The sequence below is a fragment of the Sander vitreus genome, chromosome 9 (genome assembly GCF_031162955.1).
Source record: "Sander vitreus isolate 19-12246 chromosome 9, sanVit1, whole genome shotgun sequence".
NCBI classification, from domain to species: domain Eukaryota; kingdom Metazoa; phylum Chordata; class Actinopteri; order Perciformes; family Percidae; genus Sander; species Sander vitreus.
The window spans coordinates 1,647,140-1,659,817 of NC_135863.1; the positions used below are offsets into that span (position 1 = coordinate 1,647,140).

Genomic DNA, 12,678 nt, shown 5'->3' on the forward strand with positions numbered 1-12,678 from the left:
ATGCTGTACTGTAGAATAAATGATGACTAAAAGATGACTGCTTACCTGACTGCACACAAACATTTAGGAGGTGTGTTCAGAAGAAAGTAAGTCAAAGGGCGTGGCCGAATCAACACTGCACAGCCGTTCCTCACAGCCGCAGCTCATCTCCAAGATTCATTCCAGCAATACTTAAACCCGGGCTGATCACCTCTTCGGTGCCAGTTCGTTATTCACACTCATGTGGTAACTTGGCTCTGAGTTCTCAGTTTATTCAGGTTGTGTCCGTGTTGTCTTGTTCACCCTAGCTTTTGTCTTTGTTCTCCTGAGCTCATACATACCCTGTGTTTCTGTCCAGTGACCGCTCAGACCTGCTGCCTCACCGTCCAGCCTCATCCTCCACCTGTGGAAACTACTGTGAACTCTTCCCTGCTTGTACGCCTCGAGTCTCGTACGACCTGGATCCATCCCTCTCGGCTCGCCTCGGTACTCGGACCTGCCAGGAGTTCCCTTTGCCCAAACAAAACCCACACTGTTTCAATTTTGTTCATTAAAACCTTTACAAACTATTTTTTCTTTTGTTGTCTGTGTGTGAAATCTCTGCGTTCTGGGTCACTGGGCCCCTAACATTCTCACACACTTTCTTTCATATTTGGCAATGTTTACTTCAATTGTAAAGTATACATACTTCATCCTTAATTTAGACTTGTTTCCGATGGGGAATGCTTACAGAAAACTATTTGTTTTGATTGTTTTTGTGTTTTCTACTTCTCTAGTTCTTTTTTTTACTAATGCAGTGTGTCAGACAGGTTTGTTTTGAGTCATGCATCAGCAGTGTTGGGCAAGTTACTTTTTAAAAAGTAATTAGTTACAGTTACTAGTTACTTCTTCCAAAAAGAAACTAAATTAGTTACTCAGTTACAAATTATAAAAGTAACTAGTTACTTCAGAAAGTAATTATTGCGTTACTTTCAAGTACATTTTTAAATGCTCAAATGTGACCCCACCTCCACCCCTCTTTAACGGAACTTAAAATACTGTACATGTGCATGTTCAATTATTTATGATAAATCTGAATATTATAAGGAAATAGACACTTAATACAATACCGTATACCGTAATATTATTAGCCGAAACAATGTACACAAATCTAAACTATTTTAATGTTGCTGTGAGATAAAGTGAGACCAGCCTCCAATCAAATGCCATGTATGTAGATATTATGTTTATACAGTGGATTGATACAAATAACACAATAGATGTTTGGGAACTTTTGATATTTATTGCCCCTCACTTGGGCTCGCCATACCTCTCTCTCGTTGACTGACTCGCTTGTGTTGTTCGTTGTGTGTCCGACTATGCATGCTTTCCAACACCCGACCAACTCTACCTCTGATTGGCTTACCACGAAATTTTACTATATTTTTACTACAGTAAAAAAAGTCTTTGCCTCTCGGCTCAGAGATCTAGTTGGTCTGATGAAAAAAACAGCTTCAATTATAGTAACGCGCCGCATTTTTTGGCAGTAATGGTAACGGCGTTATTAAGATGGGAAGAGTAATCAATTAGATTACTCGTTACTGAAAAAAGTAACGCCATTATTTATAACGCTGTTATTCCCATCACTGTGCCCATATGTAAGCCCAAGAAAGAAAAACAAGAATTTAATACATAAATTAATACATATTATTGAATTACTAATGCAGTGTGTCAGACAGGTTTGTTGTTTTGAGTCATGCTTCCGTGAGCCCAAGAATTTTCATGTCATTGTGATTGTTCTGACAGGGAGGGACAAGTCTGACACAGAGTAAAGGAATGTCCTAACTCTCACTTAATTATCCCATCACTGACTTCACAAGAACAAAAAACAACAATTTTCTTGATGCATAAATTATTGACGGTGTCATTGTGATTGTTCTGACAGGGAGGGACAAGTCTGACACAGAGTAAAGGAATGTCCTAACTCTCACTTAATTATCCCATCACTGACTTCACAAGAACGAAAAACAACAATTTTCTTGATGCATAAATCATTGACGGTGTCATTGTGATTGTTCTGACAGGGAGGGACAAGTCTGACACAGAGTAAAGGAATGTCCTAACTCTCATCACTGACTTCGTATGTGCTTCTTGTTTTTAAATGATGCCATTTATTGTGTCGACTGTATTGTTTCCCAATGCAAGTTAAATTTGGAACTATTCATTAACCTTACACCACACTGTAGCTGCACCTTCATTTGTATTCAACAGTTTAATGTGGTTTGTTCTATTTGATCTCATTTCAATCAGCTTTTAATTTGTCAAAATATATTTGCGTCTTTTTTTTGTCTTTTTACATTAGTGTGTATTTCTTTTATATGTTGTCTAAATGACTTTATGTCTTATTCAAAGCACTTTGAATCACCTTGGTGTAAATACATTAGCCTTGTCTTGCCTTGTACTCCCGGTACAGTGTACAAAGTCATTGAAATACCTGTAGTTTTACCTTGACCAGTTATAGCTTTAAAATGCCTTTCACGTCTTAATGCATCCGTATTCATGTTATCCAATTTATTTATATTATATAAACAACAGTGAAAGTTTCAGACTGTCTTCACTCACAGAAAACGGCCATATAGATTAATTGTGCAAGAAGCTTATAACGACCCATACTTACAGTACTTTTTTCAGTAATCATCCCGAGAGCAAACTTGGAAGTATAGTTAGTATAAGACTGCAAAACTTTGCATTAGGATGGAAGGTCAGGGTGTTGGATGGCTCAAACTTAACAGGACTCTCACCCTGGAGACTGGAGTTCGTGACCAGTTTGAAACCAAAAGTTAAAGAAAAATTATTTTTTAAAGTTGTGTAGTATTTGGTATAGAAGCCTTTATTGGTGTTTGTTTTTTAACAGTACAAAGTCTACTCCAGCTGCTCCATTGCAGTCAGTCTCCAGCAGTGTTGGACAAGTTACTCAGAAACAAGTAATATGTTACTTTTTGCTAATCACTCTTTTTGTACTTTACTTATTACTTAGTAGCCTATCACAAGTAATTAGTTAAGTTACTCGTTATATATTACTATTTTACTTCTCCCCCCTTAAAAAAAACACACAAAACAAATGCACAACCTGCCAGCTCCTTTAGAACCCTTTCCACTTTATTTAAAGAAAAATTAATTACAGGAGGAGTCAACAATCAGCCAAACTGCATAACTGCAAACATTCTGCATTCAGGCAGTATTAAATTTTTTGCTATGTTTCACATCGGCTCACATTATGAAAAGACGCAGATTCCCATCACCATAGTAACTCGCTGTGCCTGCGTGCACACGGTGAGAGAGGAGAGGGACGCTTCCCTGTGTCACGCACACAGAGGCAATGGACCCACAAAAGCACGAGGTAAGCACTAAGTAAAATCCCAAAAGCTTTATTTGAAGCACAAAAAAAAAAACTCAGGGGCAACAGATTCCAAATTGACAGGCAAAGGGGAAGTCCAAAAACAAGCAATGGTCAAACTCAACGAGAATCAGGAACACAGGGAACACATCCATCCATCCATCCATCTTCATCCGCTTATCCGGGGTCGGGTCGCGGGGGTAGCAGCTCCAGCAGGGGACCCCAAACTTCCCTTTCCCGGGCCACATTAACCAGCTCCGACTGGGGGATACCGAGGCGTTCCCAGGCCAGGTTAGAGATATAATCCCTCCACCTAGTCCTGGGTCTCCCACGAGGCCTCCTCCCAGCTGGACGTGCCTGGAACACCTCCCTAGGGAGGCGCCCAGGGGGCATCCTTACCAGATGCCCGAACCACCTCAACTGGCTCCTTTCGACCCAAAGGAGCAGCGGCTCTACTCCGAGCTCCTCACGGATAACTGAGCTTCTCACCCTATCTCTAAGGGAGACGCCAGCTACCCTCCTGAGGAAACCCATTTCGGCCGCTTGTAGCCTGGATCTTGTTCTTTCGGTCATGACCCAGCCTTCATGACCATAGGTGAGGGTAGGAACAAAAACTGACCGGTAGATTGAGAGCTTTGCCTTCTGGCTCAGCTCTCTTTTCGTCACAACGGTGCGATAAATTGAACACAGAAAAACGGTAACTAGGAAAACCGCTCAAAAGCTGTTCATGGAGGAAGCAGACAAACTCACACTAAGGTGAGTGACAAATGGACTTATATACAAAAAAACAGAGGAGACAACGAGAGACAGGTGCAACACATTAGGGCGGGAAAGGTATTCACACAGGCGGGAACGCAGACCGAGACAAGGAAGTAAAGAGACCTGAAACGAGATAAGACGGTGAGTGTCAAAATAAATCAGGAAATGGAAAACCAAACAGAAAAACATGGAATGAACAAAAAACATAGAGTTGACATGGGAGCAGGACGTGACACTCTGCTGTGCTGTGCTCTGCTCACAGTGACATGTTGGATATCACCGATGTTCCCACTCAGATCAAAGCCAAATAATAAAGCCAACCTTGGACAGATTTGGGTAATGCAGTAACGCAGTGTTACTTGGATTAGTAACTGTAATATAATCACTCTTTGAAAAATGTAATCCCTTACACTACTCGTTACTGTGGAAAGTAATAATATTACCGTAATATATTACTCAGTAATGCGCTACTGCCCAATCAGGGCTTTAAATTGACACCTGTCAACCTGCCAAATGCGGGTAGAAATGAACTTTGGCCGGTAACATTTGGCTGGTGATGAATGAAGCAAAGCGTCTGATTGATTCGGCAGGCTGCAGAAACGATGCGACAAGTCAGTGGTGCCAGATTGGTCTGTTTTCTGCCAAGAAATGTGGACAGTTTTGTGTGTCTTTGTCTTGGAAACGTAATCTTTATCCTGCAACACTGCATGTAGTACTAATCCTACATTTCCCATAAACAACCGTTGGACACGTGCCTAACGTGTGAGGTATCAATTACGAGCTACGCTGAAACGGAGAGGACGAACGGAACGGCGCAAAACAAACCAGAGGAGCTGAAATCAAGTAGTAAAGTTAGTTAGGAAAAAAAAACAAAAAAAAAGTGGAGATATTTTTTTGGGAGTTAAGAAACCAGAAGAGCAGAGAGGACGGCTGCAGACACAGGGGGACAATAAGGATGAAAGAGGAGGGAAAGAGAAGAATACAAGGACTTTTCAATTCTAAATGGCTGTCAGGTCGTAAGTGGCTCGTATATATATTATAAAATTTGGCTAGTGGAAAATCTGATTGGCTGGTAACTTTAAAAATCTACTAGCCATGTTGGCTGGTGAACAAAAAAGTTAATTCCATGCCCTGTGCCCAACACTGGTCTCCGGCTCTAACGGAGTGCAACATCGATGTAGATGCGAAGATTCCACTGACCAATCAGAGCAGACTGGGCTTTTTCGGGAGGGGGGGGCTTGAAGAAACAGGCGCTCCATCTAGTGACTACAGTTGCAGCAGCCATGACATTAACATTAAAGCATGTAAACATGTTCCAGTAGAATCTTAAAATACAAGTATGAATTTGAAAAATAGATCTCCTTTAAGCATCACAAAATGAAAAGGGAACATGTCAGAAGATGGCAGGATAACATACCTATTGTGCTCCCAGAACCCTGACAAGAATGCTTCAAATATATAATTTTGTTTTAAAAAAAAAAAAAGGCCAAAATCTCGTCAAAAACAACCATTTCTAAAACCTTCGATAATAAAAGAAAGCTTACAAATTGGCCTAAAATTATCAGCAGGCTTTTTAAGAAGTGTCTGAACTATGGCATGCTTACAACAAGATGGGACTGTACCTGTGGCTAAAGAATTGTTAAAAGAGCATCACTATGGGCACTGGGAAGAAATTATTAAAACCCAGAAGGGTCAGCATCCGGGAGTTGAAGTGACTGCTCTTGGTTCTAATAGAGGACAAGGACAATGAGACCAAGCAGCACAGGAACAACACTCAGTTTGAATTACAGAAGCTGCTTCTACAACATGTTGGTGACCTGGTGAAGTTTATCTTTAGGTAAGCTTTGGCAACCGAAGCTGTTCGGACTTTCAGCTGAGAAAGAACTTCACACACGTTTGCAGACACATAGCCACGCCATGGTACAGTGATGTCCTCTAAACCTGATGCCACTGTGGATGACAACATCACAGTTTTACTAGAAGACAGTTTTGAACCAATTATTTATAAATCCCACAAGGAACACTTGAAGGCAGCAGTAACGCATTTTGTGAGACAGTCTTTGATCAGTTTGCACCATGATTGCTCACCTTTTCCATCAAAGCAGCGGTCCTCCACGCCTGCACACTCTTCTGTCCTTTTACAGAGTTCATTAGGAGCAGTGCAGCTGAGGCACTGCAGGCCATTTAGTTTTGTCTGCAGATCAGGGTCTAAATTTAAACAGAACAGGAGACACACAATTTACAGAGAATCTGAGAATTGTCTGTTGTGAAGATGGCGCGGCAGTTTTAGTGAACAGTATTAGGGCTGTCAATCGATTAAAAAATGTAATCTAATTAATTACATACTCTGTGATTAATTAATCGCATACATAATTAACGGTGCCTGAACCGATACGATACGGGGAAAAAAGGGTACTAAACAACAGTTGGTGACATTAAACAACGGCTTGTTTATTGCTAAGGCCATATGGTCAAAATTAAATGATTTAATAATAATGTATAACAATAGCAATAACTTATTTCACTAGTAAATTGCTGTTGAATGACAAAAACAACAACCAGATAGGAAAAGGACATTTACAATAACTACAAATGCACCACGAGGCTGTAGTTTACCAGTTTCATTGAACGCACCGGCTGTGTTGTTTCTCCGACGGCAGCTGCAGATTGTTACATCCCGGTGTTGAATCCTCTACAGTAAAACACAGTCACACTTTACACCTTTAACGTTAGCTGTCAGCATCATAACCGTGTTTAATCCAGCTACTAGCTAGCGGTAGGCTAACGTTAGCTGCTGTTGAGTATTGTGTTAACTGGCATCACATGCAGCGGTCCACGTAGCTTTTTCGGGCTGTGCCCGGCCGGGCTCCGTGGCAAACCCGGTCACCAGACGCTCGCTGACAAGCCCTCCATCTGGGCCTGGCTCCAGACGGGGGCCCCGGGCTTCCTCCGGGCAGGGTCACTCCATCTCTTCCTCGGTCACTCATAGGGTTTTTGAACCATTCTTTGTCTGGCCCCTCACCTGAGACCACTTTGCCTTGGGAGACCCTACCAGGAGCACAAAGCTCCAGACAACACAGCCCTCAGGTTCATAGGGACACACAAACCTCTCCACCACGATAAGGTGATGGTCCCCGGAGATGAAATTATCAAAGATGTTTTATCAATATTATTAAAGTTATGAATATGGTTATTAATAACTTTATCAAATCGACAATCAAAACGGGGCACCACCCTGGAAGTCAGGGACCAATAATCAATCTGTGCAACAGTCTCATTTCGGTGGTCTGAATGAACTAACTTAATTAACTTGGTTCATTTATCTGGTATATTCTAAAGGAACAAAAGGAAGGGTGAATCCAAGCAACGACCTGTTTAACTAGCTTATTACAGTTTAGCTATTCACGCACGTTTTTGCGTGCGTGTGTGTGAGAGTGTGTTCTTAGTTCCTACCTGACTGACTCCTCCTCCAGTCGGAAAGCGGCTATGAACGTGTACAAAGCATCCCTTCCCAGTAAGCACACATACGTCGCCGCGATGTATTGGCGATGTAATCAGAATGCGGAGGGAATATGTAGCATATTGCTCGTTTGCTTACTGGCACGACGTCCCCGGGACGTCGCTGCTCTACGTTTCAGCGACATATAGGCGCTCTCTCCGCGACGTATATATATATATATATATATATATATATACATATCTATATATATATATCATATACATCGTTCCAGACGTTTGCTCATACATCGTTCTAACGTATGCTCATACATCGTACAGATGCAGTCTCAGGCACATCTTCCTGACATCTGTTATACGTAGTACAGATGTCAGGAAGATGTGCCGATCAATTGATCCCGCATTAACCCATTTAACAAAACTGGTCAGTAGGTCACACGAAATTACTTTAAATAGCTTTACTAAATTGAAATGCTAAAGTAAGATAGATACATCATATACAATTACTTATAATAATACATTTTATTTATGAAGCGCTTTTCAGGGTACTCAAAGACAATTTACACAAGTTCAAATTATTATAGAAAATAGCACACTGTAACACATTAAAGCTATTCTTGTATGTAGCTAGATTTTGGGATAATCATCCTGCTGTGGTCTATACTAAGGGCTAATGTACAAAATCACTATTAAAAGCTTAAACCAGTGTTTTTTAAAGTCTGAGACTGTGGGCTTCCCTCAGGCAAAGAGCTGGGGCACGCACGTTTCCTGGGAATGGTGTGCAACGGCTTGAGTTATGTTTTCTCTCGTTTGGTGGGTGTGTCTCTCGATTATTGGCTGTGTTCCAGGTAATACCTAATCAGTACAGACGTGTCTGTAAACCCGTGGTAATAAAAAGGTGCTTGCGCACGCAACAGGATGTCCAACGCACCCTGTTTCAGTTTTAAAAAACGCCACTTTCTCAATTTTTTGATGCCTATGGGATCATGGTAATGTTATTTGAACCCAAAGACACTTAACAATTGAGCCAAGAATAACATTTATTTATTAAGAAAATTCATTATTTTCTTAATCTGTAGGAGTCGCTGAAATATATATAATATACAGTATTTCTCTCTTTTGACTACACACAGTGAGCTGTATATCCCTGCTTCAAAACAGCAGTGTGTACATGTTGGAGAACAAAAACTAATTGTCACACCATATTGTCCACTGTCTATCATAATGTCAATTATTTCAGTAGCAAAAAAAAAAAAAGGCTGTCCCTGCTACAGCCTCTGCTCCAGTCTGTTGCCACTCGGGGAAGTCCTTGATGGCCGGCTTCGTACTCAGGAAAGTAGGATTCCTCTGTGCTGCTGCTGCTGTGACAAGAACAAAAGATTTGGGTTTGGTGCGTTATTCGAAGAAGTATCTTTTAATGCATGGAAGTTTTTTTTATTTTATTTTTTGTTTCTTTTCCCTTTGTTTTTAAGAAGTGGTTTCATTAAGTAGAATATGATAAGCCAAATGTCGTTAACGTAGTTACATTTTCTGCTAAATTTTCCTCAGAAGCTCCAATTCAGCATTTCAATATAATTGAACAGTACGGCCATTTGGTCAGTAGGGGGGCTGCAGTCTATGCAGTTTCATTTTGGATGAAGTTCAAGATCCACAACAGGTGGGCTGTTTACGGTAGAAGGGATACAGCTACGGCCAAAAGTTACGCAAAAATCCCGCAAAATCTAGACTAATATAATAATATATTTGTTATACTTTCACCCAGGAAAACATGTGTTTCGTTCCTCTAGAGTTTTAATTCAAACCACGATCTGTTTCCTGAACTTAACTAGTCGTTTTGGTGCCTACACTTAACTGTTGTCACCGTAGCTGTATCCCATCTAGCCTCAACCGCTGTTAAAGTGCCATTCTGACAATATGTATTTAGATCACTTTGTAAATGAAAGCTTTAAATAGCATGTTATATATCGTCCCATAAAATATACCATAACTTTCTCTCTAAAAGGGCTAACATCAAGGTTTCATAGTAATCACAATTATTTAAAACGTATTTACTTTTTATACCAAAGGTGCCATTTTATGCTGTCCTCTCTTTACTTTCTACTCCCATTTTCAATTACGATTTTTGTAAACTTACCACAGATGATTTGGCAAAGTAATGACTAGGAATATGGCAGCTTTCCACATTTCCCCGTTGAATATCTTGGTCATCATGGCAGTTGAGAGATCTGAAAAATACAAACATATAAAAATTTAAAATAAGATAAGATCCTTAATTAATCCCACAGTGGTGGACATTTTCAGTGATACTGCACCAAAAAGGAAAGTGCAATGACAAAAGCATCAGTAAAAATGCAAGAATAAAGCAGTTCAAACAGTTAAGTATACAGACAGAAGATTTAATAACACGGTATTCACAGTATTGCACAGGAGGAGTTATTGATATTGCATAATAAGGTGTACATTGATGTTGCACGTGAGTAAATTGTCACATATGGTGCGTGTGGTCTACTTGGAGCAGTGTTGATTATAAAGTCTGACAGCAGCAGGAAGGACGTGTGGTATCTCTCCTTCACTGCACGTTAGGGTTACATTTGAATACAAAATGTAACCTAAGTACAACTTCCAAAGGGTTAAAATATTTACTGTTGATAGATGGATATGATTTAATAATAGTTTATTACCTACCCATTTCAAAGTCTGTGTAGGTCTTCTTCTTTGGCTTCCTGTTTTCTGGAATCATTAGTGCCTCTTCCTCTGAGCAGGCCAATTCAGCAGTGTTCGTCAAACTCTTTCCTCTTACCTGTAAGAGATTAATATACAGAGGTAATTAATAATTCAACTACAATGTAACAGATAGAGAAAGTATAGGAACCCTTGAACATACAGGGGGTTGAAAAATAGTGCAACACATAAGAATCATGAGTGGCACTGCGCCTGCCCCAAATACTAGATAGATTCGGATTACAGGTGTGTAATTTGCATCATGCAACAAACTAATATGACAATAACATACCTGACTCTTTTCACTTGTTGATCAGGCTCATACACACAACTATTATTGTGGTATGTCTTTCATCTTTGCATTGCCTTCTCTCCCAACTCCTGCCCACGTTTTCTGATCTTCCACTATACATCATACCAACATAAAAACAGACACACTATGTAAAAGCTATCAAAAAATATTGCTCTTTTGTGAGAATGCAGTATTTTTAGTATTGCAAACTAATGTTTTGCAATGAACACGGTGTATTCCTGACATTTTGTAGAAGATGGTGATATTCTTAGCAAGAACCACCTTTTTAATGAGGGATAACTAGTGAAACAAACAAACAACAACTAACATGTTACCAAAGTTACCTTTGTTATAAACATGAAACGGTAAAGTACCAATCAAATTATTGTGATATTGATAATTGTATTGATCTCAAAGTCAAATGTGATTCAATATGTCCATCGAACGTGTTTAGTCCCTGTTAAAGCCGATTATAAACCGCTAATGTCCGTTTTATGTAGCTAGCTAACGTTAGCTAGGCTTATGGTCAATTTAGCTTCAACAAAAAGTAAAACATAAAGTTAAGTGACTGGACAGTAACTACATTAAGCTAACGCTAGCTTGCCAGGTAAATTGTTTTTATTTAATTAATCAATGTTAGTGATATATCAGTAAGAAAATGATGGTAACAGGTGACAATGCTCATTGGGGTGTTTTGAAGGCTAACGTTAGCCAACGAAAACGGGCACCATCTAATAACTCATGTTTTATGACCGTTGGCACTCCGAACCCCGTTTTCAAAATCAGTTGTTAACCAGATTTAATGCCGAGTGTACAGAAACGAACCAGTCTTACTAGCTAAACTGTCCTAAAACTTATTTTACGTAGCTAGTGTCATTTTGGTAATAAGCAGGGTAAAAATAAAACATTATAATCACAATGTAATAAGTACGAACGTTAGCCTGCCATTACACGGCCCCTGAACTTCTTCACCTTTTTTAAATATGATTTAATGTTAGTTGGCAGATTAGCTAGCTAGCTAGCTAACGCTACATGCAGAATTTAGCTACCTTTACATTTTGATTATATAACAAGTCTTCAGCTTTAAATGTTCCCAGTTGAGGTTCAGTTCCATTTAAGCAAAAAAAAAAAATCAAATTAACCGATATGAGCAAAGTATGACTGAGGTGCAGCACTCAGTTACTGTTAGCTAGCTAGCTAGCTAGCTAGCTAAAATTAACGTTAAGGGATATCCGATATCGGGTAACGTTCAATTAGCTATCTAGCAGCCTAACGTTAGCTAACGTTACTGGCCTGTACTGCAACTGATATAGCTAGCTAACGTTAACTTTACATTCAGATTCAGTCAAATTAGTACATAACTCGCTAGCTAGAGCACGGATATTTTAATTTTAAATGAATGTAAAAAAAAAAAAGGGCGGCTAGTGCGATGTTAGCCTGATCTAACGGCTCTAAAGTTACTTTAAACCATGACATGGCGTAACATACTAACACATCTTGTTATTTGTCAGATGAACACCAACTTCCACATGAGAAAACGTCGAAATATTTGTATTAACGTTACGTTAAGATGAAATAGTGCTTACCATGGGGTTTGACAGCAGCAACGAAGCAGTCTCCATCCTAACCCTTCTAGACTGGCAACTTTTTTTCCTTTTTATCGACTGTGGCGTGAATATCTTGCTGGGCAGAATTCAGATTCACTGTCCATCACATCAACAGTGAGTGTACAGTAAAGACATCCAGACGCTCAATAAACGATGCTTCCAAATAACCCGCGAACAACTGAGGAACTTGTAATACATCTAACATACATAGTTAATACGTTGCTGCAATGTATATATTTCCATCATAATGTAAGGGATTTTATTGTGTAACCTCTCAGTTGAAGCTTAAGAGGAAGTTATAGTAAACATATAGCTTCTTATTTTGACGGGAAAAAGGGAAGTGGAAAAAGCGTTGTATTTTCTGACCGCTGACTGTGTTGGGAAAAATAAAGTGAGAGTGTCGTCTTGGTTCTGGAAGCCCGTGTCTTTATTTTAGAGCCAAACAGTGAGTCTGACAATATAAGAAACGTTCGGTTACAATAATAAGA

The 12,678-nt window shown here is 39.7% G+C and overlaps 1 long non-coding RNA gene across 3 annotated transcripts; it reads right to left on the minus strand.

Annotated features, from left to right (window-relative positions):
- Positions 1–8,129: 8,129 nt before the first annotated feature.
- Positions 8,130–12,258, minus strand: LOC144522855 (uncharacterized). Of its 3 annotated transcripts, XR_013502455.1 has the most exons (4): positions 10,584–10,690; positions 10,256–10,370; positions 9,705–9,795; positions 8,134–8,931 (listed from the first exon to the last, which is right to left on the minus strand). It is a non-coding gene; the product is annotated as an uncharacterized LOC144522855 (long non-coding RNA). The 3 variants fall into 3 exon arrangements; XR_013502454.1 differs by having other exon boundaries at positions 8,130–8,931; positions 9,705–10,370; XR_013502453.1 differs by lacking the exons at positions 10,256–10,370; positions 10,584–10,690 and adding an exon at positions 12,170–12,258 and having other exon boundaries at positions 8,139–8,931.
- Between the last annotated feature and the right edge of the window lie 420 nt (positions 12,259–12,678).